At 40.7% G+C, this 19,898-nt stretch overlaps 1 protein-coding gene across 1 annotated transcript in view; it reads left to right on the top strand.

The window, feature by feature from the left end:
- The window catches only part of LOC121878831 (facilitated trehalose transporter Tret1-2 homolog), a 52,205-nt gene that overhangs the window by 16,339 nt on the left and 15,968 nt on the right, over positions 1-19,898 (top strand). The window lies entirely within an intron of this gene.

Raw genomic sequence — 19,898 nt, forward strand, 5'->3', positions numbered from 1 at the left:
AAGTAATTAATTAAACTCGTTACCATAAAAATTAAAAATACTAATTAATTTATATTTTTTCTCTGTTTATGTGTTTGTTTGTGTTTGTTTGTGTTTGTTTGTGTTTGTTTCTCTGCTACCCTCTCCCTTCTTCTACATTTTCCCTTATTGCCTCTTCTCTCACTCCCTTACCTCTCCTTCCTCCTCTACTCTCCCTTTCTCTCCTTCACCCTTCTCTTCCAGCCTCCTTCCCTCCCTCCCTGCCTCCCTCTCCATCACCCTTCTCTCCCGCCCTCTCCCACCCCCTCTCCCTCTCCACTCTCTTTCACTATCGATTCAATTATTCCATTTTACGTCCCTCTTCCATTATGTTCCCTTCCATCGCTCGTCACTCTTTCCCTCCCCTTCCCTGCCTTTTTAACTGACTCTCCCTTCTCTCCTGCCCTCTCCTCTCTCCCCCCTCTCCTTTTCCCTCTCCCCTCTCTCCTTCCCTATACCTTCCCTCTTCTCTCTGGCTTTCCTCTTCCATCTCCCTTCCTTCTCTCTCTCTTGCTCTCTTTCCCCTCTCTATCTCTTCCTTCCCCTTCCTCCTTCCCACCTCCTTTCTCTCTTTCACTTTCTCCTCTCTCCCATACCCCCACCACCCATCCAGCTTCTCTGCCTCTCCCCTACCAACCTAGCCTCTCTCTCCCCTCTCCCCCACTCCCCACTCCCCACTCCCCACTCTCCTCTCCCCACTCCCCACTCCCCACTCCTCCTCTCCCCACAAGTTTGGAGCAAGAGAGGGCTAATTAAGGAAGGGAGGATCAACAAGAAATAACCCACCTCCCAAATCGATTCTAGAGAGGAAATTTGTTTTTTCCGTTTGTCTTTTCCCCCTTGGAGCGCTAAGGGGAGGGGTTAAAGGGGAGGATAAGGGGGAGAGGAGGGTGGAGGAGAGTTGACTTGAGGGGAAAGATGACTCTCTCTCTCTCTCTCTCTCTCTCTCTCTCTCACACAGGGATCCACTCGGTGTAGCGCCACAAATCTCACATAGTCTGGGGCCACCTGACCTTAATTTCCCCTGGTACCATAACCATTCAGATCACTGTTAGTTTCAGCTCTTAACAACCCAATAGGCCAACTTAACCCTCGTTCCCGGGAATTGCCTTGTTTGCCTTTACCTATCTGGCGTATAATTAGTTTGGAATTTGTGTCTGTTTGTTAATTAATCCAGGTAATTATTATTTATGTTTTCCCTTGTTGTTTTTGTTCATTATTATTATTATTATTATTATTACTATTATTGTTGTTGTTGTTGTTATCAAAATCCATAATACTTACGCCACCACCCCCCCTCCACGCCACTGTAACATACGCATAATTACGCATCTCTCAACTCTTCCTCAGCGTAAGTCGCATTCATCACATCACGTTACGCAGTTCAACCACTAATGACCGCATCGTTACCAAGCCATTTGTTACCACAGTGTTTGAGCCAATTATGTAAAGAACCTCGTATCATATTTGAATTACATAGTTAGGGTCGTTAGTGCTGGGTAATGATGATGATTGGTTGGGTTTAATTGAATTTTTATATAATTAGAGTTTTTTAATGTTTTTTTTTACGGGTATATTAATAATTTTGTTTAAGTTTGGATTATTTTTTTTATGATAATTTATGTTTTTATGGATAATTATTTAGATGATAATTTAACTAATAATAATTTATAAACATGATTATTTCTTATTATAATTTAACTCTTGATAATTATTTTTAAGTATGGCTATAATTATAGCTATATTATTAACTGTAAATAATCCTCTATAATCAATAATTACTGGGTGTTATAAATATACCATTTATATAATAATTACCCAAATTATCATATTTTTAGATAAGAATCATTTTAATTAATTTTCTGTATGAACATTGAGTATCTGAACTGTTTTTTTTTAATTGATAAGATATGATTCAGTTATGTTGATAAATATGTACATTTTTATCATTGTTTTTAGATAAGAATTATTTCAAATTTTAAATCAACTGTATATATGAATTACTGTGTGTGTGTGTGTGTGTGTGTGTGTGTGTGTGTGTGTGTGTGTGTGTGTGTGTGTGTGTGTGTGTGTGTGTGTGTGTGTGTGAAAAATCAGTTATACGTCCGCCAGCAACAATCGCTTTCATAGTAAGGCCGGAGTATTGACCCAAACTGCCGTAATTTATAACATTGGCACCACATTTGCTTAACCAATCACCTAACCTAACCAAACATAACCTAACCTAACCTTTTCTTTTAAAATAAATCTACAACATTCAATTACTTTTAAAAATTTAATTAAAAAAAAAACAATTATTCCTATTTTTTGGTATAAACATTCTGGTATAATTATTCTGGTATAAACATTCTGGTATAATTATTCTGGTATAAACATTTTTGGTATAAACATTCTGGTATAAACATTCTGGTATAATTATTCTGGTATAAACATTCTGGTATAAACATTCTGGTATAAACATTCTGGTATAAACATTCTGGTATAAACATTCCTCAAAAAGTACGACCAAATGATCTTATCGTTATCAATTATAGTGAGATAAAATGTCTATTGAAGGCATAAATTACGTCTTCTTATCTTTATTTAGGAAAAAATATCGCGGAGGTATGATTTATTTCTGTGATTTTAACATTATTTATTAAGTCTGTCTATCTGTCTGTCTGTCTGTTTTTTCTGTCTATCTGTCTGTCTGTCTGTCTGTCTGTCTAAAGATTAATGGAGAGAAAATTTTAGACGGAATTTAAAGTAAAGAATAAAGAAAAAGAGGGAAAGACTGATAAATACAGAGAAGATAGAGAGGAAGATAGAAGAAGAAGAAGAAAAATAAGACAGAGAAGAGAAGAGAAAGAGAAAGAAAAAGAGAAAGAGAGAGAGAGAGAGAGAGGCAGAGGCTTGAGAGCGTCACTCTTGCACCAGAAAGACTTAATGGTGCAGGGATTACTGTGGTGCTGGCCAAGTAATGGCTCGGTGTTGCAATGTCCTCTCTCTCTCTCTCTCTCCCTCTCTCTCTCTCTCTCTCGCTCTCTCTCTCTCTCTCTCTCGCTCTCTCTCTCTCTCTCTCATTCACGTAGAGTTTAATGATGAACCTCCAGACAAAAGATAGTGTTTGCCTCTCAACCAGAAGTTGTCTTAAGCCATCTGGTGGTGGGTGGTGGGTGGGTGATGGGGTGGGTGATGGGGTGGGTGATGGGGAATTGGAGTGATGAGGATGGGTGATGGGGGCGGGTGATAACGGTGATAAGATAGATCGGAGAGAGAATGAAAGATGGAAGGGGGGAGAGGTGAGGGGGCAAAGTAAGGGAAAGAAACAATAAGAGTAGCATAACGGGTGATAAATTAAAGAGAGAGTAACAGGGGACAGAGATAGATAAAGGGGAATAGATGGCAACAAAGGGAAAACAAGGGGAAGGGGAGATTGTCAAGGTGTGTGTGTGTGTGTGTGTGTGTGTGTGTGTGTGTGTGTGTGTGTGTCTGAACGAACGATCAAGGCAGATACAGATTTAATAATAATGAAATAAATAATAAAGAATAATGAATAATAATGAGGAAAATATGATAATAAACCAAAAAATAATGATGAGTAATAATCGATACGAAATAAAGGGAATTGATACTAATTACAAAAGAAGAAAGGTAATTTAATGATGGTAATTAACTCAATAAAATACAGGTGTAATTGTTTACATAAAATAAAGGTAAAGAAATGAAAATAAACAAATAGAAGACGGCAACTACCTACCTCCCCCCTCCCCCCTTCCCTTAATCCCTTCCCCTCCCTCTCCTTCCACCCCTCACCCACCCTTCCATAAAGTCTCATTCCCATTGTCCCTTCTACCTCTCCCCTCTTTCTTTTACCCCAATGTAATCCCCTCTCTCCTTTATCCCCTGGTCTCCCTCTCTCTTTCCCTCTCACCCCCCCCTCCTCCCCTCCTCCCCTCCTCTCTTCCCTTCCTCCTCTTCCTCCCTCCCCTCCTCCTCTATCTCTCTCTCCTTCTCTTTTCCTCCCTCTCCTCTTCATCCCTCTCCTCCTCCCTCTCCTCCCTCTCTTCCTCCCTCTCTTCCTCCCTCTTCCTCTCTTCCCTCCTGCTCTTCCTCCTTCCTCTTCTCCTCTTCTTCCCCTCCTCCCCCCTCCTTTCTTACCCCTCTCATCTTCCTCCATCTGCCATTCGTCTTCCCACCACCCTCCCTCCACCAACTCCCCTCCCCCTCACCCTCCACCCACCCCCTCACCATCCACCTCCCCTACCCCTCACCACCCCGACTCCCCCTCACGCCCCTGCACAGTAAACGAGTATTTGTCAGGTGATCATAAATAATTCCTTGCTGTTCCTCTATTCTTAGGGACACAGACACTATTCCCGGCCTGCACCACATAAGGGTAGAAATCTAGTACATCTATTCTTTCCCAAGTTTCCCAAAATACTTTCTTCCCAATATTCTTCTCAGTGTTCGTAAATTATATTCCTTTCATAGTTTCTTCATAAAAGTCGTAATATATTTTCTCTCTGAGTTTTTGGTCTTTAATATTCAGTTCACAAATTATTTTTTCTGAGTATATTTTCATCTAAAAGTTCGTAAAATCGTCACCTAACCTAACCTAACCTAACCTAACCTAACCTAACTCTCTTTACTTCATAGATTTAAATACTAGCGATATATAAGGGCAGTTCCTTACGGTTTAACGATACGACCATAAAACACTGGCCTAATATAGATCGTCTGTCCTTGTCTGTCGTAAATGTCTCAGATTAATCAGACCTTTTTGGCTGACTTCCCTAATTGGGTCGTTAAGAGAGCAGTCAACTACTTTGCCCTGTTGGATCATCCTGTAGCGTTAAGGCAGCACATAGCACTGGTGGGTGTCATGAGGCAGGGTACTGTGTCATGGGGCAGGGTACTGTGTCATGGAGCAAGAGTACTGTGTCATGGGGCAGGGTAGGGTGTCATAGGGTAGGGTACTGTATCATGGGGCAAGGTAGTGTGTCATGGGGCAGGGTCGTGTGTCATGGGGCAGTGTACTGTGTCATGGGGCAAGGTAAGGGTGTCATAAGATATGCCAGGTAGGGTGAGATGACAACCCTTAGTAAAATGTGGTGAGATAATTCTACGTGATGAGACAGACAGACAGACAGACAGACAGACAGACAGGCAGACAGACAGACAGACAGACAGACAGACAGACGACAGACAGACAGACAGACAGAAACAAGGAAAGTGAAAATCGGATGTGACCTTTCAAAAATAAACACAGATGTATTTCAGGGATGACCTAGACCATAAATCTGACTCTGTTATTTCCTTCTCCTCCTCCTCCTTCTTCTCTTCCTTCTTCTCTTCCTCCTTTTCCTCTCTCTCTTCCTCCTCCTCCTCCACCTCTTCTTCTTCTTCTTCCTGATCTATTCTAATCTCATCTATCTATCTATCTATCTCTCAAGCAAAATCAAAATAGGGTGTGGATTTTCCCTCCCCCAAGCCCCCCTCTGAAAAAATCTCAGATTTCTTTCTTGGATGACCTTAGTTCATAAATCTGTCTCAAGTCTCTTCCCCCTCTCCTCCCCTCCTCTCCCCCCTCACCCCTCCACCCTCCCCCATCTCTCCCACAAGCTATCATAAATTCTCTTCCTCCTCATCTTCCTCCTTCTCCTCTTCCTCTTCCTCCTTGTCCTCCTCCTCCTGACCTACATGTTTTTCAAGCAATATTTTTTTTGCCTGGTGATGACTCGGAGGTCAGTGCCTGGGGGGGCGGAGGCAGACGAGAGGACTGTGAGGGAGAGACCTCCTGAAGGCATGACTCAGAGAGGAACTTATTGTTATTCTTAAAGGCTATATTGGCTTTAGATCCTAACCTAACCTAATCTAACCAAACCATAACCTAACCTAACCAGCATCAATAACTACCCTAAATACACATATAAATAATGACCTTCACCCACTCGTAATTAACTATCAAAATCACTCTGAATTGCCATTAACCCTCTGTCGTTAATGGCCCTTTTAAAGCACTATAATCCCCCTATACGTGAGTGCCATGACACATACACACACGCTTTACGATCCGGTCCACTGTCGGTAAATCCTTCCTCCTTCCAGGGACAATGTTGGTCCAGTAAGGGAATAGGCTGGTCCAGTGGTCCACAGAGAAGATAAACGCCCGATCCATCACGACCAATGACCGGTCCAGCAGCACAAACAAATAACATGACCACTACGACAATTAAAGAACCAATCTAATAAGCCAATAGACCGGTCCAGCACCAAAGAACCGGTCCAATACCACGATAAAAGAACCGGCCGGTACAACATGACAAAGAAACCAACATGGAAAGTCTGCCGGCCTGGTCCACCGCCTTGTGTTCCATTTGTTCTCTATTTACAGCCAGCTTGGAATAGGATCATTTATTAGGGGTAACTCGGCTAAAAATACTCGCTTCCTGTTTCTGTCTCTTTTTTGAGGGACTGGAAAGGAATCGTAATTTTCTCTGGTTATAAATAAAACTTCTAGGTTAAAAAGGGGTTCCAGTCCTAATAGACCCCAGTGTTAATAGACTCCAGTCATAATAGACCCCAGTGTTAATAGACTCCAGTCATAATAGACCCCAGTGTTAATAGACCCCAGTGTTAATAGACCCCAGTCATAATAGACCCCAGTGTTAATAGACCCCAGTGTTAATAGACCCCAGTCATAATAGACCCCAGTGTTAATAGACCCCAGTGTTAATAGACCCCAGTCATAATAGACCCCAGTGTTAATAGACCCCAGTGTTAATAGACTCCAGTCATAATAGACCCCAGTCATAATAGACCCCAGTCATAATAGACCCCAGTCATAATAGACCCCAGTGTTAATAGACCCCAGTCATAATAGACCCCACTACTAATAGACCCTGAGTTAATGTAACCTTTGTGTTCATAAAGGAAACCAAACAGAAACAGATGAAATGAAATGACAAAATTAAATCAACAAAAACACTCGTTGGCAACCGCTTCACTGTTTTCAAATCGTTTATAGATTTTTGCTCTTAAATCATTGAGGAAAGAAGGGAAGGAGGGAGGGAGGAAGGGGAACTACGTCAAGTTAGGCCTTACACACACACACACACACAGAGCTAGACAATCGAGGTAAAAACCATTGGTCTTAAAACACAGGAACACAATCACTGGATCTTAAACCCACTCACGTGTTTGTCTTACATAAACCACTGGTCCTAATCCCCCTCGTCTAACACACACACACACAATCTCACAATCTCACAATCTCACAATCGAACACTGAATCACCGGACCTAAGTGTAACAGCCGGTTGGGGAGTCGCTAAATTCTGGATTCGAACCCGTGGCTTTGGTTTAGAATATGACTAACCTAACCTAACCTAAGCCCTTGTTACCGTGTATGGTAGAAAGTTGTGTTAGCGAGGAGAGTAAATAAGGTTGATGTGTTGGGGAAATACAGTCATCCTGTCCTGAACTGACTGATACGATATTTTCCTCCCTCCTTCCCTCCTTCTCTCCTTTCCTTCCTTTCCTCCTTCCATTCCTCCCTCTTTCCCTCCTTCTATCCTTCCCCCTTCCCTTCCTTCCCTCCCTCCCTACTCCTCTCCTTCCTTCCTTCCTTCCCTCCCCACTCCTCTCCTTCCTTCCTTCCTTCCTTCCTTCCTTCCTTCCTTCCCATCCTCCCTCTAAACAAACCCATAAATAAATAGATAGATAAAGAAACGAATAAATAATTAAATAAATAAACCGCTCGAGTTCCTTCGGTAAACATTACGTGAGGGGTAACTACCTATTTCCCTTGTTTGCTGGTAAGGGGAGGCACCGAGGTCTGTGATTGGCTGGCTGGGGGGAGAAGGACTTGACGAGGCATACAGACGCTCTCCTTCACCTCCAGTATTAACCTAAGGCGTGTGTGTGCGTGTGTGTGTGTGTTGATGCCATGTACACCTTGAGTCTAAACCTTATGCTTGTGATACGTATATAAGAACTATTGTGAACACTACATAATATTACCGTAACAATAACAACAATAAAAGGTGTTCAGTGTGTAATTAGTGAACTGTTCATATGCGTTATGAAATAGTGTGAGATCGTGTGTGAACTATTGTGAACACTACGTAAAATAATAATAATATGTTCAGTGTCTATTGAGTGAACACATCTTTATAGTGTGTCAGTGTGAGGAAAATGTTCAGTGCAGAATTTGACAAGGAAAATTTTCTGAGGACAGGTATGATTAAGCAATTAGTAATGAGAGATAGAACGAGGCAACCTAACCTAACCTAACCTAACCTAACCTAACCTAACCCAACTAACTTAACCTAACCTAACCTACCTACCAAACCTAACCTACCCCAATCCATACCAAACCTAACTAAATCATCAGGTCAGGTCAGGTCAGGTCAAATTAGTTTCACTCTCTCTATCATTACTAATAGTTGAGTCAGACTAAACCCAGAAACTAAAACGAAGTCACAGTCAGTAAACACCGGAGTGTCTTTGTACTGTCACAACAAGAGGGCACAAATACACCTGCCAATGTGTTTGTTTTTACCTGGCGAGCCGAGGTGGTGATTGCCGACACAGGTGAGGTACGTAAATAACTCTTAGTACAGCATTGTGGTTCAAGGTGGGATTGTACGAATGTGGGATTATGGAATTGTATGATTGTGGGATTGTAGGATTACTGGATTGTGGGGTTGATTCACTCATTATTATTAAAGGGATTAGGGATTAGGAGATAGTACATGTGAGGTTTGATGCATATAAAGTAGATAGGAATCGATGAAAATCCCAAAATCAATTATCGTCATTATCATTATTATTATCATCACCATTACAATAAACACTGTATTTGACCAATCAGAACTGTCCGTAGGTAAAACACACACACATACCCACAAACCCACAAGAACATCCAATAACAAGAAAAAAAATCCAGCTCCTTGAAGTCACAAACCAATGCTTAATCAATAGCCACTTCACGTCCTCAAAATTGTGTTGGTAAAAATAGGTGATTGACTTCGATTCCAACATAACTCTTAAGGCTTTGTCGACGTGGAGTAGGTAGGTAGGGAGGTGAGTAGGTAGGTAGGTGAGTACAGTAGGTAGGTGGGTGAGTACAGTAGGTAGGTAGGTAGATAATTGCCTTCGTGAGGGAATATGCCAGGTCCATGTCCAATATTCCTTGCCTGACATTATGTAGTAAGTAAATATATATCAAGTATATATTGGATCCCTTCTTCTAACACATATTCCAGGTTGTACACATAATAGGTACATATTCCATCCCTTCCCAGATATACAAAGCATATATGTACTCTGAATTTCACACATTAGGTAAATATTCCTATTCAAATACATAAATTACATATTCTCTCCCCTCTCAACACACACACACATATACATATATAACCAAATTCATATGACTGTCCTACCCATTCCACATATTTCCTCCTGTTCCACATATAATCATTTAAATATTCCATCAATAAGGTTTGGTATATAAGCCACGGAATAATTTTACATAAGTACTAAGAATTCCTTCGTATTTCTTCTATAACTCAAGTCACTGTTGGTTTTTGCCGCCATTGTATGAGGATAATTCCGATAACACCTCACATTACATTCCTCGACGGTCTGTCATTGTGGATACCTGGGAAAAGTGACCAGGCAATGATTCATCATACATGTGTGTGGTAGAGAGAATGAGTGTGTGTGTGTGTGTACAGGTGGTCGCTACTAACGAAGGCGTGGGAGGTTCTTGGAAATCGTCAGGCAGGTGTCACGACCTTGTCTAGGTGAGTCAGTGAGTGGCGTGGGTATTACACCTTAATTGGGGTGACAAGCCGCTCCTCTTATAAGGTCAAAGGTCAATTACACACAACTTCTTGATGTAGAGGGTCGTGAAATGCTAGTAGTTTTTAGTTGTGTTGGTGTGAAATGCTAGTAGTTGTGGTGATGAGGAATGCTAGTAGTTGTGGTGATGAGGAATGCTAGTAGTTGTGGTGATGAGGAATGCTAGTAGTTGTGGTGATGAGGAATGCTAGTAGTTGTGGTGATGAGGAATGCTAGTAGTTGAGAAGTGATATGCGAGTAGTTGTGATGGCTTGAAGTGCTCTCTCTCTCTCTCTCTCTCTCTCTGCAGAATTCACTTTCACCCCATACACCTGTAATTAGAGTTAACTGCATGAGGGCGATGAATAGCTGGCGTAGGGTCGACGTCATTAGCCACATATTTGAGTGACATAGAAGGGAGATGCCAAATGGGGTGGGGAGGAGGAGTAAAGGGAGGGGGAGGGGTAAAGAGGAGGGTCGTGGAAGCAATAAGATGAGCCAATAAAGTAAAATGATTGTAGAGGTCGAGTTTATGTATGTAGCATGGAGTGTTGGTGGAAGTGGCGTGTCTAGCTGTTGGTTGTGTAAGGGTTGTGTGGTTGATTAACACACACACACACCTCTTACACACACACACACACACACATACACAACTACCTCGTTATAAGGTGACTCGCCGCCTGACACACACACACACACACACACACACACACACACACACACACACACACACACACTCAAGTTCCCAAGGAAGAAGTTTAGACTTTAATTAGATAGTTTAGGTGTGTGAAGGTGTGCGACAAAGACTGGAGGGGGTGTTAGGGGGTGAGGAGGAAGGAGGGATGCTGAGGGGAGAAATGTGTGTGTTGGGGGTGCAGTGGGACGTGGGGGGGGGGGTTAGCGTTGTGGTGAGGCAGGAAGGAGAGGAAGGATGATGCTGGTGGGAGAGATGAGTGGGGAGATGAAGTGGAAGGGTAGAAAGAAGTGGTGGTGGTGGTGGGGGAATGGGAAGGAAGGGGTGGTGGAAGGAAGGGGAAGGAGAGGAAGAGACACAATTAGTTGAGTAATCTTGCCTTGTTGGCTCAGACACGCCATACTTTTCTGAACACACACACCTACTACACACACACACACACACACACACACACACACACACACACACACACACACACACCACCCCACTTCATTCTAATCACTAGTAATTAACTCATCAATCATTCCCTTTCCTAACTACTTCATTCTGATTGCTTAGTAATTAAATAACCATTATTCCCATTCTCACTCTTCAATTCCTATTCCTGATAATTCCTTTCTTAATGATCTCCTGGTGATAATTCCAGCCTCTTTAGCCTATAATCCGATAATCGAATTAATTGATGTTAGATTTTTTCTCGTGAATTCAATGTTATCAGTAAATCATATAGGATTTGTGGACACAATATTGAAAACTTTTGATAATTGTTTTTACATACTATATACAGTATACTCTAGTCTGTCTACACGTGTATGTATATATATATGTGTGTGTATATCTCAATGTATATATATATGAATGTCCGTATCTTGGTGTGTCTCCCGTGTTTACATACCGTCCAATAACGCAGCGACGATATTGTCATATTGTGATTCACTGCTGACATCACTAGCTGCTGACGCCGATAGCTGCTGACGCCACTGACTTGACGAGCACTACTATGTCAGCGCACCAAAGACTATGTCCTCCAAGCACACACACACACACACACACACACAAACACACACACACACACACACACACACACAACAAAAATACTCGTAATAGTTCTGCCATTATCTTCAAAGGATAAGAACATCTATTTAAAAAAGAAGAAGATTACAGTTAACACACATATTGCAGACATTGCAGGGAGGGGGAGGGAAGGAGGGAGGGTAAATTACCATGTTGCAGTATTTTTATCATTAGGTCTATTTTTAAACATAATTCAGTGACTCATTCGTTAACTCGGTTCGTTTTATGTTGTGTTTTATTATGGCTTTTGTTCATTAATCTCTGTTATATTTTATCATAGTCTTGTTTTTATTTGTTTATTTATTATGGTTTTTTTTTAGTTTTATTCACTTATTATGGTTTTTAGTTATCGATTTTGTGATCCTTTTTCTTTATAAGTTTCATTCATTCATAAACTTGCTAACTAATGCCAATGACTTTCGTTCAGTAAACTCTGCCTTAAATACAAATAAATATCACTAATTTCACCAATACATTTGATTTGTTTTCATTCTGTTTCTAACAATGTATGTATGAGTCTCATTCATTCCTTCATTCCTTCATGTATACACTCCTTCATTCATTCATTCATTCATTCATAGACTTTCCACACAACTCCTGTTCATTAAACTGTACTCGGTCTAACTTGACACAATGCACCTGGGAAAATCAACACGACTATCGCCTCTTCAGCTTTAACACAATACCGGAACACGTATAAAAGGGGGGGGGGTGGTGGTTGGGTTAGGTGGTGGTGCTGGTGGTGGGAAATTTCAGCAAGGGAAGAGTCAATGCAGGTGTAAGGAGAAAAATGGACTGAGGAAATGAACGCTAGAGAGAGAGACAATTAGAAATAAAAGGCTATTTTTGTGTCTGACCTTTCCTTAGCTTTATATTAAAAATTCGCTCAGGAACACACACACACACACACACACACATACACACACACACACACACACACTGTTTTATCATAAACAATAACAACAACAAATTATTCAACTCTAGTACCTTACCAGAAATATACACACACCCCTCCCGTCTCCCCGCCCTTTCCTTTTCACATGCATCTCCCTTCCCCTCTCGTTCCCCTTCCCCCTCAACCCTGTGCTGATATGAGTTAGCATGTCGACCTACACTTACTCCCACACGTCAGGGGTTTATAGCATATGGTAATCTTAATGGGGTAAGATTGCCATAAATTGTAGAGACTTCATCAGGCAATCTAATGTTTGATTACGAATTACCAGAGAACACAGACGGCCAAGGTAATGTTTTTCTATTTATAACATCTCGTGAGGTTAAGTTCCCTCCCCTATCTGATGACGTGAGGAGATGCTTAACTAGTTGACCTTATGATATGAAATTGGCAGTTTGGGTATAAGACTGTATAATGAGATGGGTTTTTTTTTTTGGCTTAGATAGAAAGACGATATAATGAGTTTTGTTTGTTAATGGTATGTTGGTGTGATATCAATGGGTTAAAGTGCGTCTTTGTGTTTCTTGGTTTGTCTGTCTGTGTTTGTGTTATGAAAAGTTTATACACACACACACATACACACACACCAACAGTATCGTGCCGAGTTGAGCCCCCAGACATGACCTCTGATTTTTACTTTAGTCCCCCATTTAATCCTGACTTCCACGTTTTCTATATAAAGGTAAAATAATGACCATAATAATACTTACAATTACCCACCATCACGGGGGATATATTTACATAGATAAATATTTATATTAACTAATGAAAATAAACTTACGGGGAATTTTCACATCTAGCGAATAATAATGTTGATAATAACGTTAATAAAGGAATAATAACAATAATAATACCTGTTCCCCACGCAGGATAATAATAATAATTTACTCAATTTAAAAATCCCCAAAAAACTAAAATAATGGAGAAAAAAATTCATTCGTTTCTACACCTGTAAAGAAGGTGTGCGGGACCAGTCTTATCTCACTATATCTAACCTAACCTAACCTAACCATTAAACTCTGTAAAGGGTTTTATTCCCCATTAAAAAAACAATCAAACAGTTTGGTCAATATGGTACATGTTCTAATGGGCCCCAGCTTGATCTTGTACTCATTAGATCTGGGGCCCATTAACCCTAGCACCATATAGGTCTGGGGCCCATTAAACCTAGCAACCATATAGGTCTGGGGCCCAATAGGACCTGCCAGCTAATAAAACAGCGTTCGAGGACAGACACAGAAACACCCAGACTAAAACACAACTGCCAACAATGACTGACTACTTACGTGTGGTTATTAAGGCTCCTGTGTTTAGCTTCGGTGAAAGACGAGAGAGGGGGGTGGGGGTGAATTGAGGTGTGAGAGGATAGGGGACGAGAGGAGGTGGGGGTAGGGTGTGAGGTGTGTGAGAGGGATACCAGGAGACGAGGAGGGAGAGAGGGAATGTAGAGGGAGAAAGATATGGCGGGAGTTTGAATGTGGAGAGAGAGAGAGAGAGAGAGAGAGAGAGAGAGAGAGAGAGAGAGATATATATTGCCAGCTACTCCACTTAATATTAGATTACAAATGTCAAGGCTTCAATCCCTCCTAGAGCTCATTAAGGGACTTAACCTAACCTCTTAATCCTTACCCTCTTAATCCTTGACCTCTTAATCCTTGACCTCTTAATCCTTGACCTCTTAATCCTTGGCCTCCTGATCCTTGACCTCTTGATCCTTGGCCTCTTAATCCTTGACCTCCTAATCAAATGACTTCATGACCTTTGACGAACTAATAATAATAATAATAATAATAAGAATGATAATCCAGATATTATTATTATTATTATTATTATTATTATTATTATTATTATTATTATTATTATTATTATTATTATTATTATTATTATTATTATTATAATTATTATTAGAATCATAAATTGCGTGAGTCATAATTAAGTTTATGTTCTATAATAAGTAATGCCATAAACGTCCAACTATTTTTAGTACAATAATTAATAATAATAACAATTTATAATGACTTTCCTTAAAATGACATCCGAATTATTTCTTACTAACATAATTGGTAAGAGTAATTATATGATATAAAATTATCTACTGTAGGTAATAATTACTCAATTATTTCTGTATGGTAATTGATGGTAATTCTGATTATTTAACTTGTAAAGGGTGGCCAAACTCGCTACAAATATGGCGTGTAAAAACTGACTAGCCTCCGAAACTCAAGATTAATGATATAAGTTTAGCAGCTAATTAGTTTCTGGACAGTGGGTTGTGGTGGGTTGTGGGTTCTTGTGGATTGTGGTGGTAGTACAAGTGGTTGTGGTGGATGGCGGTGGGTTATGGTTGATAATTGTGGTAGTGGGTCGTGTTGTGGTTGTGGGTCGTGATGGTGATAAGTTGTGTTTTGTGACTGTGGTGGTGGTGGTTGGTTGTGTGGGCTGTGTGGGCTATTATATGGGTTGTAGTTATGGGTTGTGATGGTGGTTGTGGTGTTAGTGACGCTTGTGATAAAGGTGGGAGTTATGGCGTTTACAACTAAAGGTTACACAAACCATTAGAAACTACTTAATATCAATGGGAACTGGAATTAATAACGTTATAATGGGAGGTGGGAAAGACAATCAGGGTGTTTTTTTTTCCTCTCTCTCTTTCTCTCCACTAATCAGGTTCGCTACAGGAAGACTCCCCGCGTCTTTAACCAACGTGATAAGGACAGACAGCCTCCCTGGGCGTCTCATTAGGCTGAGTGCATTGGTGGTTCTCCCGCTAATGCCGAAAAGAACCTTCCGTCTGCCACTTTCTCGCTTCTGCCAACTCTCTGCTGTTACCCTGTGTTTACCATCAACACAACAACAATATTCTACTACGTGATAGCAGTCTGCCACTACCCACAGTCTGCCACTACCCACGATCTTTTTCTACCACGGTCTGCCACTACCCACAGTCTACCACTACCCCACAGTCTGCCGCAACCACAGTCTGCCACTAACCACAGTCTGCTGCCACTACCCACGGTCTGCCACTACCCGCAGTCTGCCACTACCCACAGTCTGCCACTACCCACAGTCTGCCACTACCTACAGTCTGCCACTACCCACAGTCTGCCACTACCCACAGTCTGCTACTACCCACAGTCTTCCACTACCCACAGAAACACTGCAGTGGATCAGGTTTAACTTAGCTTGAGACCTGTCAATCACTCGTGTGGTGCAGTGCTGTAGTGTGTGGCAGTGCCCTGGGTAATGGCCTACTGTTCTTGTTCCTTTGTTGTTTTCTTTGTTGCTGTCTTTGATGGTGTTTTTTTTTCTCTCTCGGCCAGACAATTTCTCTCCTCACTTGGCCGTTCAATACTCGATGCTTCCTTCACACCACAACGCAGCTCATCCTTCACTAAACACTATAATGGATTCCATCTTGACTTGGAAAATCCGACAATCTTTTTTTTTATTTTTTTTTATTTATTTTTTTTAATCAAACAGAAACGTAGTCTTTCCTCATTTCCAGCAAAGACAAACACTAATTCTTTCGCCTCTTTGCATGTCTGGCAGTCAGCTCAACTAATTGTTCGTCTCTTCAGAATTATTAGTTCCTTGATGTTCCTCCCTTGGGCATCTCACATCACTATCATTGTTATAAATATTTCCAGTAGGCTATAGTCTTTCTATTACCAGCGGGAGGAAATGTTTTTAAATACAATCAGTTCTTCACGCTGTACACATATCAAATCACACATGAAGTTATAAAGTAATTGATCTTATGTGTCTTATATGTTGATTAATACTGGGTTCAATTATCGCCAGACAGATATAACAGTTAATCTTAAAACTCTAACCCATCTGCTTCTCATCTTCTACTTCTCGTAATATCCGTCTTTGTCACCTAAAGTTAAAGTACTGTTGGTGTTGTTCCTCATAGATTGGTCATCTCTCCCCTACAGCCGCCCCCCCCCTACAACACCTGGCTCTCCCTCACACAGCATCATACTCCGTCCTTGCAGATAAACACAGAAACAACATCTCCAACGCAGCTAAATTCTGCTTTCATTTCCATCTCTACAGCTTACCAAAACCTCAGCCGTCAGACATTTCGTTCTCTTCCTTACTCGTGACTCTTACCTTTTTATTATCCCTTTCTCTATCTTTCACCTTCCTTCTCTCTCCCTCTCCCACTCCCTCTCTCCCTCTCCTCTACCCCACTCGAAGCATTCTCACAAAAGCTAAACATTTGGAAAGAAATCTCACAACACTCACTGCCAGAATATAAAAAAAAGTAAACATGAAGAGAAATAGTCAAGAAAATCCCCAAGAGAAATATTCTAATGGTTGTTATGCATGTTAAGAAAATGAGAAAGACAGCGAGACACAGAGGGAGAGAGTGAGAGAGAAAGAAAGAAAAAAAAATATCTATCCTTAAAAAAACGGTAAAGAAGGAATATTTTGCCTCTTAGTCTCTACCTCTTGAAGCTGTGGTGTTCAAGTGAAGGTGGTGGTGGTGCTTCTCTCTCTCTCTCTCTCTCTCTCTCTCTCTCTCTCTCTCTCTCTCTCTCTCTCTCTCTCTCTCTTCTATTCTCTTCTCTTCTCTTCCGGAAGTTATTTATATAGTAACTGCATCACCCTAACTTCCCCAGGCGTTTACAATAACCATGAACGCTCTAGATAAACCTGTAATTATAATCTGGTTGTAGAAGGGGCTGTAGTAGTAGTAGTAGTAGTAGTAGTAGTAGTAGTAGTAGTAGTTTCAAAGACATTATCATATTCATATTAAGCTCAAACGTTCGAGGTTGTACTGTGTGTTCGACTTAAAGTGAAAGTGTGTAAGGCTTAGGTTAAAATTATTCATCGATTATTATCTTCATTCAGTTATTCACGAGTTTCTTTCATTTTTATTCATTGAATCTCTTAGATAAAGTTTCTGTAAATATTTTGATTACTGAAAATATATGTTTTAATTCATGTGGCAAAAGTTTTATTTACTGATGGTCAAAGTTTATATAATAGTTTATTTTAAGTTTTATTTGATGATGATAAAAGTTTATGAACTGATGGGAAAAGTTTAATTGCCGGATATAAAAGTTTTACTGATAATAAAACTTTTATTAACTGATGATGAAAGTTTAAATTAAAGTTTTAATTGACAATGCTAAAAGTTTTTTATAAATTTAAATTACTCAGAAAAGTAACAAAATTCTAAACTTTTCCTTGAAGTAGAGTTTTCAGTAAATAGTTTTTGCTACTTTAAATAAAACTTCCAGTTACCAAATAAAAAAAAACACCACTGAACTTATGATTAGCGACCGCCAGCACGAGCACTGAGCGGCGTCTGGCGTTCAATAAAGTGCTATCAGGAGTCAACCGTTCTGCTACTGATAAAGTCTAAAACTCATTACCGAACCCACGAACCTCCCTGACCAACGAACCCACGAACCCACGAAGCCCATGTTGAGATAAGGGAGACGTATTTCTAATCGAGGGAGAATTTATTATTATTATTATTATTATTATTATTATTATCATTATTATTATTATTATTATTATTATTATTATTATTATTGTTGATGTCAATGTTGTTGTTGCTGTTGCCTTTATCGCCCCTTGACACAGCAGAGAAGGGGGGGGGGGGATGACCAGGGTAGTGTTCAATATCCTCGCTATTGGTATAATATTGTGTCCCTGACCCACATCTCTCTCTCTCTCTCTCTCTCTCTCTCTCTCCGTTTTAAAATTCATTGTTATCTTGCCATTTCCTCCCGACGTCCTTCTCTCTCTTTCCTCCTCCTCCTTCTTCTCACTTCCGCCTCCTCTTTATTTATTTCCTTCTGCACTTCCTCATACCCCCTCCCTCCTCCTCCTCCTCCTTCTTCACCACTCTGTTTCCTCCTCCTTCTTCACTCTGCTTCCTCTCTCCCTTCTTCTTCCTCCTCCTCCTTCATATCTCCAGCTCGTACTCTTCCTCCAACTCTTCCTCTCCCTCCTCCTATTCTTCCTCCTCTTCTAACTCTTCCTCTTCCTCCTCCTCCTCCTCTCCCACAGAACCCAGAGAGGAAGAGGAAGGAAGAAAACTACTCCCAATAATGATAGTCCACCGAGCTTAGTATTATCGCTTCTCTTAAGTAAATTTCCTGTAAAATTATTCAGTCGATATTAAGGAATATATTAATTTAGTTTGCGTAGGGTTATTGTACACTACTTCCCCTCCCCTCTCCCCCTTCCCTCTCCCTCTCCTCTCCCCTCCCTCCTTTCCCATTCCCCTTCCCTCACATCCACCTTCCTTCATTCTGTGTTTTGGTGCCGCGCGAAGCTTGTGAGTGGTAGATTTATTTGTTTCTTATTTATTCCTTTGCTTGATTGTCAGGTCGAAATTATTATTATTATTTAAAAAAACAAAAATAAAACCAGGAAAAAAAATATAAAACGAAAAAAACACGAAAAAAAAATCACCAGAAAATCCAATAACTCCTCCAAGATTTTCATGAAGTTATAATAATACCTTCAAGGACGACCTCGACCTGGAGAAAGAACCACTACAATTTCCCCCAAAGATTTAGAAGGACTTACTTAGACTTAGTGAGTATCAGGAAGGCATTAGTGACCCCATCAAAGTCTTCAAAAGTTGTGCCAAAATATTTTATAACCTTGAGGTCTTACGAGTCCTGGTGTTATTTTGTTATTATTGTTTTGATTCTTGTTCTCTTTATTTTCTTTATTTAGTGTTGTTTGTATGTGTTTATTTTTGTTTGTTTTCTCTCTTGTCTTTATATTTATCCTGTTTATTGTCTTATCTTCTCTCGTGTTACTTTCTTCTACTTTCTTGTCTTTTGTTTATCATTTCTTGTCTTGCATCTTAATTTGACCTCACTTGACCTTGAAGTTTACCGACGCTATTAAGCTTGACCCAGAATAACCTCCCCATGGTACCGAAGCTTCCTGACCTCTAAGCTGACCCTAAATAATCTCATTTGACCTTACAGCTTTATGACCCGTTTATATTTGACCTTGGGAGACTTCCTTTGACCTTGAATCCACGTGACTTGACGTCGTTCAGAGCGTGGCAGCGGAACGAGGAAGCGATCGACACCCAGAGCGCCCCTGTCCTCCCGTCGCTGTGTGTGTGTGTGTGTGTGTGTGTGTGTGTGTGTGTGTGTAATCTTTTTCTCCTATCTTCCTTCCCTATCCCTTCTGTCTTTCGCTTGTGAGGGGATAGGGATGGGTCGTCGATGGGACTGTGATGGGTCGTTTTTGAAGGGATAGGAATAGGTCGTTGAAGGATCAGGGTCGTCCAGGAGGATAGGTAACCAAGGTTCCTCCAGGATAAAGGATGACAGAGTCCTTA

The sequence above is a fragment of the Homarus americanus genome, unplaced genomic scaffold (genome assembly GCF_018991925.1).
Source record: "Homarus americanus isolate GMGI-L3 unplaced genomic scaffold, GMGI_Hamer_2.0 scaffold47294, whole genome shotgun sequence".
NCBI lineage: Eukaryota > Metazoa > Arthropoda > Malacostraca > Decapoda > Nephropidae > Homarus > Homarus americanus.